The sequence below is a fragment of the Hypanus sabinus genome, chromosome 15, assembly GCF_030144855.1.
Source record: "Hypanus sabinus isolate sHypSab1 chromosome 15, sHypSab1.hap1, whole genome shotgun sequence".
NCBI classification, from domain to species: Eukaryota; Metazoa; Chordata; class Chondrichthyes; order Myliobatiformes; family Dasyatidae; genus Hypanus; species Hypanus sabinus.
The window spans coordinates 14,992,163-15,014,387 of record NC_082720.1 but is presented as its reverse complement, the minus strand read 5'-3'; the positions used below and the strand labels follow the sequence as shown (position 1 = coordinate 15,014,387).

Here is a 22,225-nt window from a genome sequence, read left to right as displayed (position 1 = left end):
ATTTAGCTCTGTATAAAGTGCTTTCTAATGGTGCCTGGGGGTGAAAAGTCATTGACATTAGGTAAGTTTATTCATTTCATCTCATAAATTCAAAGTGTAGATTGTGGCCAATCCACCTAAATCACCAAATAAATTATTCAATGCAAATCTTTTTTAGAACACTGACATCAACACAGGGAACAAAACAAAATAAATGAATATCCAATGTCAGATGTAATGCACATTGAAAGGATAAAGAACCATATGGTTTATGATCTTGCAATGAATTGTTTGGATAAACTAATATTGAGACAATAACAGAGGCTGGAAAAAAAGCTATATTCAAACATACGCTTATTCAGAGACTGTGTCTTCTGATGCTAAACTCACCACAATATTTGATAGGTTTCAATGAGATCTCCTCTCATTCTCCTAAACTGGCCTAGAGCCTTCAAACACTCCTCATATGTTAGCCCTTTCATTCTCAGAATCATTCTCTTGTACCTCCTCTGGACCCTCTCCAAAGCAACCACATGTTTTCTTAGACAAAAGCCCCAAAGCTGCCCACAATATGGTCTGAGACCCAAGTACCCAAGATAGCCTCAGCATTCCATCCTTGCTTTTTTTTAACCAAGCCCTACACTGATATATGTGTGCCTTCGAGAGCATACTGAGTTTTCCCAAGCCAGAAGCTCTAGATGAACCAAAAGATTCTCTGTCTGCTGAAATCTAGATCTGTGACATTCAAAACCTATGACCCCAATCTCTACCAGAACTCCAGATACATCTATTGGGAGCCAATTCCATTTGAAGGTAGAGACACAAAAGGAAGCACAATAGTTGCAGCAGGGTTTGCATGCCATTTCTTCCTATAAGACAGTACCCAATTGCATAACTGTTAGTGATGCTACACTCCCCAATAAGCTCAAAATGTTTTGTGAACGTTTTGAAAAGGAGAATAAAACTACACCTGTGTGAATCCTCACAGCTTCTGGTGAACCTGTGTCCTCTGTCTCAGATACTTTTGTCAAAGCATCCTTCAAGAGGGTGAACCCTTGCCCCAAGGGTGCACCTGGCAGGGTAATGAAAACCTGTGCCAAACAACTAGCTGGTGTGTTCAAGGGCATCTTCAGCCTCTCATTGATGTAGTTAGTGGTTCCTACCTGCTTCAAAAGGGCATCAATCATACCGGTATAGCAGGGTGAACTACCTCAATGTCTATCTCCCAGCAACACTTACATCTACTGTGATGAAGTTCTTTGTGAGGTTGGTAATGGCTAGAATTAACTCCTGCCTGAGCAAGGACTTGGACCTGCTGCAATTTGCATACCATCACAACAGGTGTACAACAAATGTTGCCTTACTGGTTCTCAACTCGATCTGGGACACCTAGACAACATCAATACATCAGGCAGCTATTTAACAACTACAGCTTTGTAGTACCAACCAACATGCTTCTAAGCCCAGGCCTCTGCAGCTGCATCCATAGCTTCCTCAGAAGATCAGTCTGTGCAGAATGTTAATAACATATCTTCATTGCTGACAATCAACATAGATGCACCTCAATAATGTGTATTTAGTCCATAGCTCTACTCTTTACATTCATGATTGTATGGCTAGAGACCACACAAACACAATCTCTAAGTTCACTAATGATGCTACTGTTGATGGTAGAATCATGGATGATGATGGGAAATTGTACAGGAGTGAGATAGGTCTGGTGGTTAAGTGGTGTCACAAAAACCAAGTATTCAAAGTCAGCAAGACTTTGAAGGATCAAAAGATGCTGCAGAGGATTGTAGATTCAACCTGCTCCATTACGTACATAAGCCTCCCCACCAAAGGCATCATCCAAATACCGTGTCTCAAACAGGCAGCATTCATCGTTAAGTATTCTCACCATCCGGGGCATGCCTTCTTCACTTTACTACCATCAGGGAGGTGGTACAGGAGTCTGAGGACCCACACTCAACAGTTTAAGAACAGAGCTCTCAGATTTCTGAATAGCCCATGAATCCATGAACACCACTTCACTATTCTTCTTTTACATTATCTATTATATCTGTTACATGTAGCAATTTGTTCAAGTCGTGTACTATACAGGCGCCATCAGACAACAAATTTCATAACAAAAGTCAATGATAACAAACCTGATTCTGAAATAGTTCCCTAAGTAAGGTTATGAGGAAAGGGGTCCTGATTATTCAGTTGATTTGACTATTGTGCTTCCTGGAATGTGCAGAAAGGTACAGTAGCAAATACCACATCTTAAACATCAGAAGTACCTGCATACGTGGGTTACAACCGGATCAGATTCTGAACCCTGGGTAACCCTCCCCAGGTCAAAGCTCACAGAGTGGTGCAACTCAATGATGTTTCCATTATTTCACTTCTCCTTTCAACTTTGAATGTAGTACAGATTAGACCCCTCATCAACTCTGCACGCTTTTGAGCACTTTGGCAAGTACTCTGAGGAGCATGTTCCCATAATCACAGCTGATCACTTTTGTTCACAATTACCTTTGAAATTGCCAAATTTGTCTTGAAACTTTCATTTCACATAATCTAAAAATCGCACTCACAACAACTTAATTAGCATAACATACAAAATGCTGGACGGACTCAGCAGATCAGGCAGCATCTATGGAAAGGAATAAACAGTCAATGCTGAGACTTTTCAGGTGGGCTGTGATATAGCCAGCAGAAAGATCTCGGGCAATGGTTGGAGCCAGAATTAGAATCAGGCTTATTTATTGATTTAGCAAAACAGAATGGAGTGGGCCTTCCAGCCCTTTGAGCCACACCAACCCAGCAATCCCAATTAAACCTAACTTAATCACAGGACAATTTACAATGACCAATTTACTTACTTGCTATGTCTTTGGACTGTGGGAGGAAACGGGAACATCCAGGAAAAATCCCATGTATTCCATGGGAGGATTATAGAGACTCCTTACAGACAGTGCTGGAATTGACCTCCAATGCCCTGAGCTATAATGGAGTTACTCTAACTGCTACCCACTGACATATATTGTGAAATTTGTAGTCTTGTGGCAGTGGTACAGTGCAAAATGAAAACATACTATAAATTACCATAAGCACTATATAATTCATGCAAAAAGAGAACACAAATACTGAGGTAGTGTCCATCGGTTCATTGTCCATTCAGAAATCTGATGGTGGAGGGGAAGAAGCAGTTCCTAAAATGCTGAGAATGTTAGGAACATCTTCTTTCCAAAAGAATAGCAATAGGTGGATCTAGGTGAGGAGGGAAAATGCAAACAGTAACAAAGGTTGGCGGGGGGGGGGGGGGCACAGGTGAAAGTACAAGGGGTCAAAGATGATGCAATTTGATAAAGCGGAGGCAGAATGAGTGGGTGAGGACAGTAGGAGGAGTGTGTGGGTGATGGGTAAATGTAGTGGGATGAAGAGCCTGTTCCTATGTAGTACGGTTCTGGGACTCATTGATGGACCCATGATGGCTGTTTCCTGGGGTATGTATTCCTTTTGACAGGTTGTCCACAGGAATTCAGGAGGATGAAACAGACACACATAGGCTTTTGTGTGGATTAATTATACTCAGTTCTGCTTGAGCTTCTATGTGAATGGCATTTCCTTTACCTCAGCCTGTTTAAAAAGATGATTTGAAAGTTCTTGTGGTACACCAGGATATGAAGCTTGGTGTGCTTTTATGTAACTGGTTTATTATTGTCACTTGTACTGAGGAGCAGTGAAAAACGTTGTTTTGCACACCATCCATACGAATCATTTCACTACATCAGTACACCAAGGCAGAACAAGAAAGTGCAGAGCATCCAAGCAGTATGGTGTAAGGTCTTGATGAGATGGATGATGAGAGCAAGAGTCCATCTTATCATACAGAAGATCCATTCAATAGTCTTCTAACAGTGGGATAGAAGCTGTCCTTGAGCCTGGTGATATATGCTTTCAGCCTTTTGTATTTTCTCTGTGATGGTAGTGTGAAGATAATAGAATTGCCTTTACAGTAAGGATGCCTGACCGCCATCCCTTCCCTCAGGAATGCATATATTTTACTGGTGAGTCAAATGCAGGTCTGGTTGTGCTCCTCAATTGAAAATTGAGGATGGCAAGAGAAACATTCATGCAAGTGGCAGAATATGAAGCACGCCCAATAACTCAGATAAGCAAACAGTTCAAAGAAGTTGCCTGCGTGATTTCAATCTATTCATACACAACCAGTGAATAAAGTTTATAATCCAATTTTGAAGCAAAATAATCAATGTTATGCTTTTGATTTGGTTACTGCAGCAACTTAAAACATTTAAAGACTACTTCAAAAAACTCTTGTGAATCATCAACTGGAATTGGGCACTGAAATTTGAAGCATTATTCATGCACACCAGTGCATTATTATTGATTTCCCCAAACTTACATAAAAATTATTTCATTAATGATCCATATCTAAGGTAAGGAGATTTTTACTAGTGCTAGTAAAACACTAGCACTAGTAAAACACTATACTTGTGTGTGTATATCAATCTTTAAAAAAATCTGTAAAGATTAATATCTTCCCATGAAAGGTTCTCAGTATAGCATTGTCAAATTTCCCTGATGATTGGTTGATGTTAGTTCTATTAACTTGCATTCCTCTGGCCTATTACAAGACCTTATAGATGCTGGAACCTAACCTTGCAAATAGAAACTCAGGAAGCAGTCCTTAGATGGGACACAATGTAGTCAACCCTCTTCCCCTTCCCGGCGAATGATTGCTTCAAGAATGGATGCAGTAATGATGGATAAGGATAGACAAAGTGCCCTCAGTTGTTCAGGGGGATCTTAAAAGCATGGTGGGGAACATTACCTGCAGAAGGCTTGTTGTCTTATTAAGGGAGTCACAGAGATCATCCAGGGCTTTTCAGGTCTGGTTGTCAGGAAACTTTTGTTCTAAATGTAGATTGGGATCTTCTTTTTCTGATTACTTGAGTGAGCTTAAATAAAAATCAAAGTTTAATTTTGTGGATGCTTGGTAGTGTCGTGGGAATACGGCACAGGAAAATTGGTGGCTTGCTGATTGAGAATGGGGTTTGGACAGCAAAAATGTATACATCAGACTACAACTCAGGATTCATTCCCTCAAAGCTAAGCTTCAAGACCTTGGCCTCAGTACCTCCTTGTGCAATTCAATACCCCAATTTCCTCACTTGCAGACTCCAGTCAGTTCAGATTAGCAACAGCATCTCCTCCACCACAATCTCCATCAGCACAGGTGCACCACAAGGCTGTGTGATTAGTCCCCCTGCTCTACTCGCTTTACACTCATGACTGTGTGGCTAAGCACAGCTCCAATGCCATCTTCAAGTTTGCTGGTGATACCACTGTCGTAGGCTGAATCAAAGGTGGTGGTGGATCAGCATATAGGAGGGAGACAAACATCTTTGGTTGAATGGTGCATTAACAACAACTTCGTACTCAATGTTGGCAAGACCAAAGGGCTGATTATTGACTTCAGGAGGAGGAATCCAAAGGTCCATGGGCCAGTCCTCATCGGAGGATCATTGATCCTATTGTGGTTATTATTCTATCATGGTTTTATTGAGTACCCCACAAGAAACTGAATCTCAGGGTTATGTATGGTGACATATATGTACTTAGATAATAAATTTACTTTGAACTTTGAACCTCTATATTCTTTGTCTTGACTTGATTATGTCATATGTCCATGTCCTGATGAGTATTTGACAGCGCACAAATTCACATGTTTATGGTTTCTGGGAGAAGTAACATTACATGGGTATACAACATCAATGCCTGTATTTTGGGGAACACTACAATGCCTGCTCTGTTGCTCCAAAAGCAAATCTCTTGCCTTGTGCAGGGAGCTGGCTAAAATTCCTAGTGCCACACAGGATGTGTCACACATCAGTGGTAGTAGTCTGTACCGCGATTGAGGCCAGGGAAGCAAAGTTGACAGTGCTTTGCCCTTAAATGCAATAATAACCAAGGAATATGTATGAGCTGCACTTGAAACCACAGATCTCTCTGGTCTTTCCAGACCTGTGAAGCTCAGTCTGGGTAGACCACACACCTCAGAAAAGTTGAGCCATGAGTGTAGATTCCTATAAACACTGGGTGAATAAAACTCTCGTCTGAGCACTTCTGTGCCTAATTCCACATGATCTCCTTAGGTGGCTGTGATACCTCTGATATCTACAGTTCTCCGTATATGTACTAAAGGCAGACATATTCAACTGAAATTCAGTTTTGAATGCAAGTATTATTGGTATCCAATGATCCCAATGTGACTTCCTGCACATCGGCGAGACCCAACGTAGACTGGGAGACCACTTCACTGAGCACCTATGCTCCATCCACCAGAAAAAGTAGGATTTCCCAGTAGCCACCCGTTTTAATTCCACTTCCCACTCCCATTCTGACATGCCAGTCCATAGCCACCTCTACTGTCACAATGAGACCATACTCAGGTTGGATGAGTACACCTTATATTCCGTTTGGATAGCCTCCAACCTGATGGCATGAATATCGATGTCTCAGCCCTCCAGTAATGTATCTCCCCCCCTTCCCCATTCCCCATTCCCATTTTTCCTCTCTCACCTTGTCTCCTTACATGCCCATCATTTCCTGCTGGTGGTCCTCTCCCTTTTCTTTCTTCCATGGCCTTTTGTCCTCTCCTGTCAGATTCCCCACCTCTCTAGCCCTGTATCTCTTTCACCAATCAGCTTCCCAGCACTTTACTTCATCCCTCCCACTCCCAGTTTCACCTATCACCTTCCCCTCTCCCTTTCTTACTCTGACTCCTCATTTTCCTTCTCCAGTCCTGAAGAAGGGTCTCAGCCTGAAACGTTGACTGTGCCCTTTTCCATAGCTGCCTGGCCTGCTGAGTTTCTCCAGCATTTTGTGTGTGTTGCTTGGATTTCCAGCATCTGCAGATTTTCTCTTGTTTGTGCAAGAACTTTAAAGTACAGTTTGTGGATTCATTGGTGTTAATCATTAGTGGCCACAGCTGATTATTTTCTTGGAGAGAAACTACAGTTTTAGGTGTAAGGTAATATCAACAGTACCCCTCCAATCCCCCTCACAAAAAACAACATTTTTTTTTTCCTTTGCATTGAGAAGATTGATGTGATTTTAACCTCTTGAGTGAAAACCCTGAAAATGTCTAAGATGTAATGATATTGTAGTGCTGTTGTCTAAAACAAGCAAATCCACAAATTGTATTTGCAAGTATGTGTGTATTTCTATTTCCTAAATAGTGGAATGTTAGCCTTAAGACATAAGATAAAGCTTGCTAGAGAGATAAAGTTGAATTTTGCACTGGATCATTTCAATCAAGAAAATAGTTCCTCTCCATTTCACCTATCATGTTCTTTAATGATCTTAAACATCTCAGTTATCAACCCTTAACCATCTATATGCAGGAGATGTTTCTTGGTCTCATAGTCCTTTAAGCCCCAGATACTGCATCCTAACCATCAATATTTCCTGAACAAGTGAAAATCTGCAGATGCTGGAAATCCAATCAATGCACACAAAATGCTGGAGGAACTCAGCAGGCCAGGCAGCATCTATGGGAAAAGAGTACAGTTGACATTTTGGGCCAAGACTCTTCAGCAGGACTAGTACAATAGTTCCTTCCTGAGATCCAGTCTCAAGAACTGAGCTAAAAGTAAATTCAGTATCAAAGTATACATACTATATACAACCTATGAGATTCATTTTCTTGCAGACAACCATAGGAAAATAAAGTACAAAAGAACCCATGAAAGACCATATATAGCACTTATATCAACAGTGATAAAGTATTCTGGGAGGTTGGTAATGAAATATATCAACTTCTGTCTGAGAAGCGACTTGGATTTCCAGCATTTGCAGACTTTCTTGTGTTTATGATTTGCTAAGTATAATTTATGTTTGGTTATTTTTATGTTAACTTAAGTCTGCCTTTATAAGTTACTGTGCTAATCCTGCTAATTTTCATTATTCTGTATATGCAGTATGCCAATGACAATAAAATTTAACTTTTTTTAAATGGACGGGTAACTAGAATAAATACAGGTGCTCCATAAAGCAATCACTCAATCTATGTGGTTTATTCCAGTATACAGGAGACTACGTTGTCAACTGTGAATGCAGTACACTTGAATGGAAGAAGTGCAAGAGTTTTCTTCTAATTAGATAATCATCTGCTGTTTCTGTCAGAAACCGGTTTGTAAAGTCAATACGTCATGGAGACAACAAATGCAGAACTAGACCAATTAGCAATGTAGTTAAAAAGATTGCCATCACCACAATGGGGAAATTGTCGAAGTACGGTTCTTAAACCTGCAGGCAATGGTAACTAAGTCAGTACAGGTCGACTTTCACTAATCCAGCACCATTGGGACCTGCGGAGTGCCGGATTAGTGAAAATGCCGAATTACAGAAGGATCACATTAAGCAATAGCTAACCACCTCATCATACCTTTAAAATATCATGTAAATCAGGACAAGTTTGATAATAATGAAACAGACATATTAAATGAGTAGCAAGTGAAATTTTAATATAGTAATATAATGTACAGGCACATAAAATAAAGGGTACAGGTAAATGTACAGGAATTAACTTATACAGAACAGTTGAGCACTTCTGCTTCTAAAGTGAAACGTTTAATATACCCTCAGACAAAGTTACATGTCTGTGAGTGTGGGGTTGTCAAGATCATCAACATCTTCATCCTGAAAGATGAGTGAAGCATCAGGAACCGGTGCTGAAATTGGCACAACAGTTTCTTCAAAAACTGTTAATGCTGGTGGCAGCACATCTGGATGAGCAGAAGCAGAAATCGGAGAAAAGAGGTCTTCTATATGCCACATTTCACGCAACCGCTAGGCAGCCGGGGATTTGGCGCTGGGCTCCTCCCTCTGCACTCGCAGTTGCTGAGGGAATCCTCATTAGTTTATTTTCTTCCGCTTAGTAATATGCTTAAATTCAACGGGTCACCACGTCTGATCTGAGGTCATAGGCTGAAGAGAACGGCACACCGGCCGGGCAACGCCGGAGGGCAGTGTGTGACTGCTGGCAGGTGGGTGAGAAGGCAGACCGACCCAGCGCGCGCCAACTACCCCGCCGCTGGCAGGTGAGATAGGTGGGTGCCAGGTGGCCGCGCCTCACGCAAATGATATTAATAAATGCAGGAAGACAAGCAGAAATTGCCTGCCTGTGCTTACAAGAGCACACCAACATATGAACAGATCTAGCGCAACCAAAACAATGCGCAACAGATTGGTACAATGGCCCAGGAAATTTTAAATTACAGTTGCGCGGAAAATTGAAATCAATGCCAGATTACCTAAGGAACCGGATTACGGGTAGTCGGATTAGTGAAGGTCGACTGTATGATTATTATGCAGGACAGGTAACGTTCAATAGCAATTCTTGTGAACAATTAGATCCCGAACTGTCATATCTCTTGGGGCAGCTTCTTTATAGTTTTGGATATTTCAGTAGATTGGTGAAAGATGCAAGTACTAGTGGAAAAGTTACTGAATAGTTCAGTGCAAAGAACCTACAATATCACATTCCTAAGGTGGATTACATTAACACTGATGGCTCTGTTCCAGATTAGTATAAACAAGTTGGTCAATGGATATATAATTGAATCAACCATTAATGAAGATAATATTAGGAAGTGAATTTTATTTGGATATATCGACATTATGGTTTTCACTTTGAACTAGAAAATACTTAAACTAACCTTTGATAATTTCCCATAGTAATATAAAAATGTTCTAATGTGATATGCTTCAACATAAACTACTCAAATATCATTGATGGAACCTTCTGTTCCTTTTACTCCAATATAATATTTAGCACATTTAATGCCAAAGTATGTCTTACTCTTTTAAACACTGAGAAGTGCTAAAAACTTGATTTGAAATGGTTAATAATAGTATTAACATAATGAAATATATAATATTTCCTTCACCCTTCCCAAGGCTATTAACTCCTAAATAGCTAATTCATTATTTTTGAAATAGTGGATTATTTTACATAATCTATTAGATAGGAGAAGTTACTAACTGCCAAATTAGAATATATTTCTCTTATGTATGTTTATTGCCAAAGTACATTTTTCTGATCCTAATTACCATTGATGGCGTATATTTGATTTTTGGTGCTTTTAATTTCACATTTCATAAGGTTTTTCCTTCCCTAAAGGATAGTATATAAAAGAACAAGACCAGCAAAGCAGACCCATATTATTTGTATATTCATTTGCATAAACATCTACATTGTATTGAAAAATAATTCTTTAAAAGTCGATTAATCCTTCCTCCCTCTATCTTGAATGGACTAGCAAATCTACAGTAGTTTGACAAACAAGAGAAAGTCGGCAGATGCTGGAAAACCAAGCAACACAAATAAAATATGAGGAACTCAGCAGGCCAGTCTGCATCTATGGAAAAGAGTACACTCGACGTTTCAGGCTGAGACCCTTCATCAGGACTGGAGAAGAGAAATGAGGAGTCAGAGTTAGAAGATGGGGGGAGGGGAGGATGAAACACAAGGAGAAACTGGGAGGGGGAGGGGTGAAGTAAAGAGATGGGAAGTTGTTGGTGAAAAAGGTACAGGGCTAGAGAAGGGGGAATCTGATAGAAGAACTCAGAAGGCCATGGAAGGGAAAAAAGGGGGGGGGGAGAAGCACCAGAATGAGGCAATAGGCAGGCAAGGAGATAAGGTGAGAGAAGCTACTTCCACAGCTAGTTGTACAATCACTAATTTCATTATTTAAAAGGTATTATAATTATGATTCTTTCATTACCTCAAATTAATCATGAATATATAAACTTAACTACATAGATTTAATAAAATAACTTGCATACATTGGCCATCTTCATTTGGGTACATTGTTTTCTGCTGCTTCAGGACAATACACTGCATTGAAGTGAGACAACACAAGGCATCTGCTGCTTATTCTCATTGTGTAGACTTTATGTGAAGTCATGCTGATAATCATAACCACTAAATTGTATTTAGCATGCTTAGTTAGTCTGAAATCTAACATATTACATAAGAGTTGCAAATCAGCAGTAAAACCTTGATGGAATAGGAAGAGGACTAGTGACAATGCATCATTGATCATCACATAATTGCATTTTCATATATGAAGGTGATCTTCATATTCTCCATCTATGAGACAAATTCCTACTCACAGTTCTGTAAACTGATCATAGGAAACTGAAAGAATTTTCAAAATTTCTTTGTTAGTTTGTTTTCTTCATCATAATATTCCACCATACACTGAGTGCACACTTTATCAGCCGCTCCTGTACTTGATTAGGTGGCCACTGAGTGTATGTTCACGGCCTCCTGCTGCTGTAGCCCATTCACTTCAAGATTCAATGTGTTGAGCATTCATTGATGCACTTCTGCACACCACAGTTGTAACACATGGTTACTTGACTTACTGTCACCTTCCTGACAGCTTGAGCAGTCTGGCCATTCTTGTCTGAGCTCTTTCATTATCCAGACATTTTCACTCAGAACTGCCGCTCACTGACTGATTCTTGCTTTTCATACTGTTACCTCACTATTTCCTTCTCTTTTTGGACTACTTATTTAATTTAATCTTTTATATTTACATGTTATTTCTTTCTGTAATTTATAGTATTTTTATTATGCTCTGCTGCCACAAATCAACAAATTTCATCACATATGACACTGATACTAAACATGATTCTAATTCTAAAAACTCTTAGAGACTGTTGTGCATGAAAATCCCAGGAGGTCAGCCATTTCTGAGATACCCAAACCACCCCATCTGGCACCAACAATCATTACACAGTCAAAGCCACCTAGATCACATTTCTACCCCATTCTGATGCTTGGTCTGAACAACAATTGAACCTCTTGACCATATCTGCAGGCTTTTAGCAGTGCAGGTGTCACTTTGTTTCATTTAAGTTATTGGATATCCTGAACTTATTTTATTATGTACTGCTATTAGGGTGTCATTGTCAATAAGTGGATTTATCTGCAAATCCTAATCACCCTTAAGAAGAACATGGAGAAGTGCCTTCGTGAACCATGCCATACTTTTGATTCAACTGGTCCTGCAGTTCTACTAAATTGCAAGCTCTGGGATCTAGATCCAACACTGACTAAGGAATGGTGATATATTTATAAGGCAGGATGGTGTACAATTTGGAAAGGAACCTGCAGAAGGTGATGTTCCTATATGCCTGCTACCCATACGCATATTGGTTGCAGAGTTTGTGACTTTTGTCAGGGGCTCTGAGTAGCTTAGGAGAATAACTGCAGTGCATTTTGTAGATGATGCATACTGTGGCCAAGATTCACCAGCAGATGTTCAGGCTGGGGAATAGAGCGCCAATCAAATGAGTCTTCCTGCCCTTTGGGGAGTTGACTTTCTGTGAAGCCACACTCATTCAAGCAAGTGGAGAGAACACACTCATTAATTGCACCTTGTAGATGGGAGAGGACCTACTGTCTGAATTACTCTGATAGTCACTGCATTTATGTGGCTGGTCCAGTAGAGTTTCTGGCCAGCTCAGGACGTTCATGACAGACTCAGTGATGGTAAAACTATTGAATGTCAAAAGTAGATGATTAGGTATTCTCTTATTGTAGATTATCAACATTTGCCATCTCTGTGACAAGAATGCTTCTTGTTCCTTACCAGTCCATGCATGAATTTTGTCATGGTTTTCCTGCAAGGTAGAACACTTAGCTAAAGGTGTCATGTACTACGGTTGCAATGATTCAGTCTAAATGTAATTTTTAAAAAAACACTTTTTTACTTTGATCTATTTACTAAGCTTCTTACAAACACCAGATTTCAATTTCTGGTGGAACATAGTAAGAAAACAAAGATATATGGAAAAGATATATTTGCTAGAATATTTGAAAAGATTATAAAAAATTGCATCAGAGATATTACCTCTCTGTAGATGATTGATATGCTTTGGGTGTCTATTCTTCAGTAGAACCTCATGTAATCTTAATTATAATTTATCTCTTGACAAGGTTTCCAATAGAAGTTGTATTAAGTTATCTGCAGATGATAAAAGAAAAATTTATTTTGTTAGTTTCGTGAAATTTGACTCCAACTTCTGGCACACATTTGCTCCAAGCTCTTTCAATGGGAAAATAGATTTGAAAAGTTGTTCTTATATTATTTGCAGGTAGCAGCTACTTTATCAAAAAAGTTCCATTGTGGCAAATTGAAGTTTAACCAATTTGCAACACTTCAATGAAAGAAGTGACCTCTATTTTTCTGCAGGAAGACCTTAGTAAAATGGTGAAGCATTGTTATAGCACAGAAGGAGGTCCATCAACCCTTCATATCAACACTAGTTGTCTACCAGGTCAATTCCCTTGTACCACTCATCCTTTAAACATAGCCTTGGAATTTTTACTCTATTGTGTACCTATCTCTTTCAATCTTGAAAGCCACAAGGGAACCTACCTCCAAGCCATCTGAAGCCAGTACTTACCAAATTCTAACTACACTCTACGTTAAAAATCCTTTTTTCATTCTCTTCCCTAATTATTATTATTATATTATTATATAAAATATTATCAAATCTTGATCTTGGCCCCAAAAAGAAGAGCGTAGCACTATCCATTCAGCATCATCTATGAACTTTGATGTCATCTCCCCTCAGCCTTCTCCAAAGAAAACAGTTAAAGCTTCTCCAATCTCTCCTCATAATTGCAGACCATCATCCCAGGAGACATTCTTGTATAGCTGTTCTGGACCATCTCTATTACCTTCACATCCTATCCATATGTGGCAACCAGATTTGAGTGTAGTATTCACGAGGCCAGACTAATGTTTCATGAAAGTTCAAAGTAACATCTCTGCTTTTATCCTCAGGTTTTTATTGATAGACCAAGAGTTGTGCAAGCCTTACTATCTTAACCTCCACTGCCACTTCCACTGATATATCTACTCAGCTCCTGTATCCATGTTGGAACAGTATCATTTATTCTTTATTGCCTTTCCTCATTCTTTCTATCAAAACACCCATCATATTTCCCTTCTTCTAGTCTGGCAAAAATATTCACTATAAGGCAACACGAGTGAATCTGCAGATGCTGGAAATAAATAAAAGCACAAAATGCTGGCAGAACTCAGCAAGCCAGACAGCATCTATGGGAGGACGTAGTGACGTCCAAAGCACCCTGAAATTTCACAATTAGTGCCCTCATTGCCAATAAGACATCCCCCAAATCCTTATTTCTTATTTAACTATAGAGAGAGTAGGGGACATGTCTGCAGAGTCAGCGTTCTGTTCTGAGAGTCAGATGTGGGATTTCCAGTTGACTCACGGCCTCTCCGATGGCCACATCTGCGCCAGGTACCTCGAGCGGCAGTTCCTCAGACATCGTGTTAGGGAACTGGAACTGCAGCTGGATGGCTTGTTAGGGAAAGTGAAGCAGTGACATCCAGGAGCTAGAGGGAGGCAGTCACCCCAAGGCTATGGGAGACAGATAAATGGGTGACTGTCAGGAGAGGGAAGGGAGAACGTCAGATAGGAAGAGCACCCCTATGACTGTCCCCCTCAACAATATTTTAAGTACTGTTAGCGGGAACGACCTGTCTAGGGGAAGCAACAGTAGATGTGCCTCTGGCCCTGTGGCTCAGAAGGGTAGGGCACTGAAGAGGATGGCAACAGTAATAGAGGGCTCTATAGTCAAGAGGACAGACAGGCGATTCTATGGATGCAAAAAGGGAATACAGATGGTAGTTTGCCTTACAGGTGCCAGGATCCAAGATGTTTCTTGATGCATCCACAATATCTTGAAAAGGGACAGTGAGCAGCCAGAAGTCGTGGTACCAATGACATAGGAAGAAAAAGGGAGGAGGTCCTGAAAAAAAGGAATACAGGGAGTTAGGAAGGAAACTGAGAAATTGGACCTCAAAGGTAGCAATCTCAAGATTACTGCCTGTGCCATGTGACAGTGAGGATAGGAATAAAATGAGGTGGCAGATAAATGTATGGATGAAAAATTGGAGTGGGAGCAGGGATTCAGAATTCTGGATAAGTGGGACCTCTTCTGGGGCAGGTAGGATGTGTACAAAAGGGATGGGTTGCAGTTGCGTCTGCAGGCAGGTTTACTAGAGCTGTTGAGAGTGGTTTAAACTAATATGGCAGGGTGATGGGAACAAATATGATAGAGATGAGGATGAGCCAGCGGATTTACAAGTAGATGATGGGTGTAACATGAATGTAAGGAAGGAAAAGCCAATGATTGGGTATAAATGCAGACAGAGCAAAAGTTAGGCTACGTCCACACTACACGGGATAAATCTGTAGCCAAAGTTTTTTACCTTTTTTACCCTCCGTCCACACTAAAATGGTGTTTTCGTCCCCCCAAAATGGAGATTTTCAGAAATGCTCTCCAGAGTGTGTAATTTTGAAAATGCCGGATTGGCCGGAGCAGCGTGGACGGGGTGACTGGAGAAGTCTAAAAATGCTGTAATGACGTGCCAGAACAGATGGTGACAGCAGCACACCATTTCATTGTTTTGTTGAACACAACCTAACAATTTCAGAACAGATGGCAACGAGACTGAAGCCAGAAGAGTTAGAAATGTACTCGCCAAATACTTTGATCCAGAACTTACTGAATAAATATACTCACTTTGCCCTGTTTTCTGTCCTTGCTCGTATGAAGGTGGTTTACCTATTTATGCACATACTTCTCTGACAATAGATGTGTAACAGCCTAATGTAACATTGTATGGAAATACAAGATAATACTGATGCAGACATGTTTTATACATTTAACAAAGGTCTTTATTAATGCAATTTTTTCAATGATCGTCGTCAGCCAGGTCATACTGTTGGTGAACTCCCTGTCGGTTGCTTACACACGCTCCAGTATTTGCTTTTTTTAGTTTTAAGTCCTCCTGCGTGAGAGCCAACAGCTGTCTGTCGATTAAGTTTTTTCTAGTCTGTAACTGAACAAACGCGCACCAAGTCTTTCATGGCAAGATTCGACACGAAACATGTCACTTGTTTTCAGTAATGCGTCCCGCGCATGTGTAGTAGGAGGAGGTTTGCCGACATATCCGTTTTAATGTGGACAGAGATATTTTTTAAAATGCCTAGTGTGGATGCCTATTGTTTTTACGCAAAACCGGCACTTTCAACATTATCCAGTCTAGTATGGAAGTAACCTTAAATTGTACCAACGGAGGCAAAATTCAAAAGGTTGAAGAACACAGGACTGAAGGTGTTGTATTTTAATGTGTGTAGCATTCAGAATAAGGTGGACGAACTCATGACGCAAATAGAGATTGGTCAGTATGACATTGTGGGCATCTCTGAGTCATGGCTGAAAGCAGGCCAAGGTTGGGTGCTAACATCAAAAGATGTACTTTTTTATTGAAAGGACAGGCAGGAAGGATTAGATAATGGTGTGGCTCTGTTGGTAAGAGATGGAATTATATCTTTAGAAAGAGGTGACATAGGGTCAGAAAATTTTGAATCTTTGTGGGCAGAGTTACGAAATTGCAAGAGTAAAAAAAAATTATGGAAATCATATACGGGTTTTTAACCAAGATGTGGGGGTGAGATTGCAAAGGGAGCTAGAAAAAGCATGTAATAAGGGTAATGACACGATTGTAATGGGGGACTTCAATATGCAAGGGAAATTCAGGTTGTTGTCAAATTGCTAGAGAGGGTATTTGTTGAATGCCTACAAGATGACTTTTTACAGTAGCTCGTGCCTGTGCCTACTTGGCAAAAGGCTATCTTAAATTGGGTGTTGTGTAATAACACAAATCTTAATAGGGAGCTTAGTGTAAAGGAACCCTTAGGAGACCGTGATCATAATATGATTGAATTCATTCTACAATTTGAGAGGGAGAAGCATACTCACATACATCAGTATCACAAGGAAACAAAGGAAATTACAGAGGCATGAGAGAAGAGCTTGCCCTGGTGGATTGGAAGAGGATACCGGCGGGGTGATGCCAGAGCCGATATAGCTGAAGCTTCTGGAATAGTTCACAAGACGGAGGGTAGATATATCTCACAGAGGAAGAAGTTCTCAGATGACAGGAGTAGGCAACTGTGGCTGACAAAGGAAGTCAAGGACTGCATAAAAGCCAAGGAAAGGGCATACAAGGTTGCAAAAGTGAATTGGAATTTGGATGGTTGGGAAGCTTTTAAAATCCAACAAAAAGGCAACTAAAAAAGCTATAAGGGAAAAGATGAACTATGAGGGCAGACTAGCCAATAATATAAAGCAGGATACCAAAAGATTTTTTCAGTTATATAAAGAATAAAAGGAGGTGAGAGTTGATATTGGACCACTGGAAAATTATGCTGCTGAGGTTGTAATGGGAGACAAAGAAATGGCAGGTGAACTTAATGGGCACATTGCGTCTGTCTTCACTGTGACAGACACTAGCAGTAAGCCTGATGTCCGTGAGTGTCAGGAATCAGGTGTGAGTGTTATTGTTATTACAAAGGAAAAAGTGCTAGGCAAACTAAAAAGGCAAAAAGTATTAAGGTGGATAAGTCACCTGGGCCAGATGGACTACACCCCAGAGTCCTGAAAGAAGTTGCTGAAGAGATAACAAATGATCTTGATCTTTTAAGAATCACTTGATTCTGACATAGTCCTGGTGGACTGGAAGATTGCAAATGTAACCCCACTCTTTAAGGAGGAAAGCAAAAGAAATGAATTTATAGGCTAGTTATTGGAGTTTATTATTAAGGATGAGGTTTCAAGGTACTTGGAGACTAATGATAATATAAGTTAAAGTCAGCAAGATGTTTGCAAAGGGAAATCTTGCCTGACAAATCTGGTAGAGTTCTTTGAGGAAGTAATAAACAGGCTGGACAAAGGAGAGTCAGTGGATGTCATTTACTTGGATTTTCAGAAAGGCGTTTGGTATGATGCGACACGTGAGGCTGCTTAATAAGGTAAAATCCCATGGTGTTACAAGAAACATACTGACATGGATAGAGGAATGGCTGACAGGCAGGAGGCAGCGAGTGGGAATAAAGCGTGCCTTTTCTGGTTGGCTGCCAGTGACTAGTGGTGTTCCTCAGGGATCTGTATTAGGACTGCTGCTTTTCACATTGTTTGTCAATGGCTTAGATAGTGGAATTGATGGCTTTGTGGCAAAGTTTGCTGACGATGTGAAGATAGGTGGAGGGGTAGGTAGTGTTGAGGAAGTAGTGTGATTGCAGCAGAACTTAGACAAATTTGAAGAATGGGCAATACAGTGTCAGATGGAATACAGTGTTGGGAAATGTATGATAATGCATTTTGATAAAAAAAACAATAGTACAGACTATTATCTAAATGGGGGAGAAGGCTGAAAGATCAGAGGGACTTGGGAGTCCTCGGGGAAGACTCCCAGGAGGTTAGTTTACAGGCTGAGTCTGTGGTAAAGAAGGCAAATGCAATGTTGGCATTTATTTGAAGGGCAATAGAATATAAAAGCAAGGTGATAATGTTGAGTCTCTATAAGACGCTAGTCAGGCCACATTTGGAGTATTGACAACATCTCAGAAAGGTGTGTTGTCTTTGGAGAGAGTCCAGAGGAAAGATGATTCCCAGAATGAAGGATTAATATATGAAGAGCGTCTGGCAGCTTTGGACCTTACTCACTGGAATTTAGAAGAATACAGGAGATCTCATTGAAACCTACTGAATACTGAAAGGACTAGATGGGGTGGATGTGAAGAGGATGTTTCCTATGGTGGGAGAATCCAGAACTAAAGGAAACAGCCTCAAATTGAGGGTGACCTTTTAGAACAGAGGTAAGGAAGAATTTTCTATTAGCCAGAGATAAGTAAATCTGTGGAAATCTCTACTTGTCATGGTCCGGATCAGGTTCCCTTTAAATTTCCTTTGTTGGTGTTACGATTGGGACCATTGACTCCTTGTTTCCCTTTAATTCCCTGTTTTCCTGTATCCCTCGGGCTTGGTGATTAAAGGCAAAGTAGTCTCGACTGAACTGGCAGTTTATAAGTCTCCGGCTTTCAGCCGTTCGTTGCAAGAGTGTTATGGAGTGTTAACAAAATCACCGAAGCTAGTGCGAGCCAAAGTCATCTTGCCGGAGCAAGCCAAGTCTCCTTCCCGAAGCAAGTGCCAGCAAGCCACCTTCCCTCGCCAGAGCAGGTCCGGCAAGGTTAACCTGCCGGGGTGAGTCAAGAGCTCCCCGCTGCTTGGAGAAAACTTATGCCTAGATACAACTGTCTATCATTGTGTGGTCTCCGTCTCCATGTCCTGTGTCCAAAAGGGGTCCCAGCCCTGTGTGCTAGAAGGGTCCTGACCCTGTGTCAAAAAGAGTCCAGACTCCGTCCTGTGTCCAAGGAGGAGCCCTGGCTCAATGTTTCTTGTCCTCACCTCCACAGGGTAGATCCCGCCGCTTGCTGCTACCCTGAGTTGGGAACTGTCTCTTTGGGTCCTCGCCTCCGTAGGGTAGGTCCAGCCGTCTGCCGCTACCCTGAGTTATAACTGTCTCTTAGTGTCCAAATCCAGGTTTCATGGATCAAGGCCAAGATGCAAGGTTCAAATATCAAGGCCGAGTTCAGAGTTTAAGTATCAAGTCCAAGCACCGAGGTTCAAGTATCAAGTCCAGGGTCCCAAGTTTGAAGCATCAAGTTCATGTCTGGGTCCTGAGTTCCATGTTCCAGTTCCAAGTTCGTGTTCCAAGGTCCGTGTTCTGAGTCCTGACTCCAAGTTCCTAGTACCTAGTCCAAGTCCGGGTCCCCGAGTTCCTAGCCCAGGCCCTGAGTCCCAGCCTAAGTCCAGGGCCTGAGTCCTAGTCCATTACGCTTATTCCCGGCTCCGCTTTGCTCTCTCCTTGATTTCTCTTTGTTCTATTCTTGCATCAGGGCTTTCCTTGTAACTATTAATAAACTCTATTTAGTTAACCCTACAAAACGTGTTTGTGTCCTGCATTTAGGTCCACCCTTGCCCCACACTTGCAACACTACTGCAGACTTTAGTGGAGGCCACGTCTGTGGGTATACTCAAGGCAGAAGTTGATCATTTCCTAATCGATCAGGGAATCAGAGGAAGACAGGTGTGTGGGGTTGACTGGGATCCAGGATCAGCCATGTTGGAATGGTGGAACAAACTCAATAGGCTGAATAGCCTAATTCGGCTCCTATGTCCTATGGTCTTATGGTCTTATTTTATACTGTGGACTTTATGGACATCACTTTATGGACATAAAATTAATCTGTGTATATAAGCTTCCTTATGTTTTTATATTTTGTGTATCTTTTTATTCTTGTGTTCTCTATCTCAATGAGATTTTTCTGTGCTACGTTGGATCTGAAATAACAATTTCATTCTCCTTTACACTTCTGGAAATAACGTTAAACAATTCTGAATCTTGAAATTAACAGAAGTTCAGTCAACATTTTTTTAATATCTCAGTGCAACCTTAAAAATAAATTTACTCTCTCGACTACTGCCTACTTCACTTTGAAATCACAATCTCCACTGGTGAAGATAGATTCAAGAGAAAGATGAGCTGCCTCAATGACTATCCCCCTGTGCCACTTACACCTACTGTGATGAAGTGTTTTGAGGGCTTGGTCACTGCTAGAATCAACTCCAGCCTACGCAAGAACCTGGAACTGCTGCAATTTGTCTACCACCACAATAACCTACAGCAAGTGGATTCCCTGTGGCTCTCCACTCAGCCTTGTATCACCGGGACAATAGTAATACCTGTGGCACACCTTAAGGATGCATGCTTAGCCCACTGCTCTACTCTCTCGATACCCACAATTGTGTATCTTGGCATGGCATCTATAAAATGCCATCTATAAATTTGTGGGCAACACAACTATTGTTGGCAGAACTTCAGCTGGTGATGAGAAGGTGTACTGCAATGAGATACATCAGCTGGCTGACTGGTATTGCAGTAAAAAACCTGCGCTCAGTATCAATAAGACCAAAAAATTGATCGTAGATTTCAGAAAGGGAAAGTCAAGGGAACACACACTAGTCCTCTTCAAGGGATCAGAAGTGGAATGGGTGAGGAATTTCAAGTTCTTGGGTGTCAACATCTCTCCAGATCTGTCCTGGGCCCAATATCTTGATGCAATTACAAAGAAAACACAGCAGTGGCTATATTTCATTAGGAGCATGTGGAGAATTGATATGTCACCAAACACACTCGTAAATTTCTACAGATGTACCATGGAGAGCATTTTAACATGGTTTGGTACGGAAGGGTCACTGCATAGGATTGGAAAAAACTGCATAAATTTGTTAACTCTGCCAACTTAATCATGGGCATTAGCCTTCCCAGCATCCAGGACAGCTTCAAAAGACAATGCCTCAGAAAGGTGGGTTCCATCATAAAGGATCCCCATCTCCCTGGACATGCCCTCTTCTCATTTGTACCATCAAGGAGGAAGGCACACACTCAATGTTTCAGGAAGAATTTCTTCCTCTCCACCATCAGATTCCTGAATGGACAATGAACCTCAGTATTATTTCCTTTTGCTTTGAGCTACATAATTCAATTTTATCTTTTATACTTCTTATTGTAATTTATAGTTTATATTGTTATGTATTGCAATGTGCTGCTGCCCCAAAAAATATATTTCACAACATATGCAGGTGATATTAAACCTGATTCTGAAAGCGATTATTTATTACCTTAACATCCATGTGTAGATCTTATTTCAATCTTAGTGGGCTCTGCTCTTCCATGTATTGCCCATTTGATTGCTTCTGGATTGCAATGTATGTTGACAGTTACACACACAAAATGCTGGTGGAACGCAGCAGGCCAGGCAGCATCTATAGGGAGAAGCACTGTCGACGGTTTGGGCCGAGAACCTTCGTCAGGACTAACAGAAAGAAAAGATACTAAGAGATTTGGAAGTAGAAGGGGGAGGGGGAATTCTGAAATGATAGGAGAAGACAGGAGGGGGAGGGGTGAATCTAAGAGCTGGAAAGGTGATTGACAAAAGGGATACAGAGCTGGAGAAGGGAAAGGATTATGGATAGGGGAATCAAGGGATATGGGGACAAGGCAGGAACAGGATATTGATAGTAGATGATCAGCCATGATCTCAAAATGGCGGTGCAGGCTCGAAGGGCCGAATGGTCTATTTCTGCACCTATTGTCTATTGTTTATTGATTATGGGATGTGTGTTGCTTGAATTTCCAGCATCTGCAGATTCCGCCGTGTTTACGTTGACAGTTAATGTTTTCTCATACACTCCCTTTTGGCTCTCTTC

At 40.9% G+C, this 22,225-nt stretch overlaps 1 long non-coding RNA gene across 1 annotated transcript in view; it reads right to left on the bottom strand.

Moving 5' to 3' along the window:
* LOC132405127 (uncharacterized) overlaps positions 1-22,225 on the bottom strand; it is a 64,309-nt gene that overhangs the window by 16,421 nt on the left and 25,663 nt on the right. Inside the window, exon 3 of the long non-coding RNA XR_009515769.1 lies at positions 12,921-13,034. This is a non-coding gene — a long non-coding RNA (uncharacterized LOC132405127). The remainder of the gene's footprint in view (positions 1-12,920; positions 13,035-22,225) is intronic.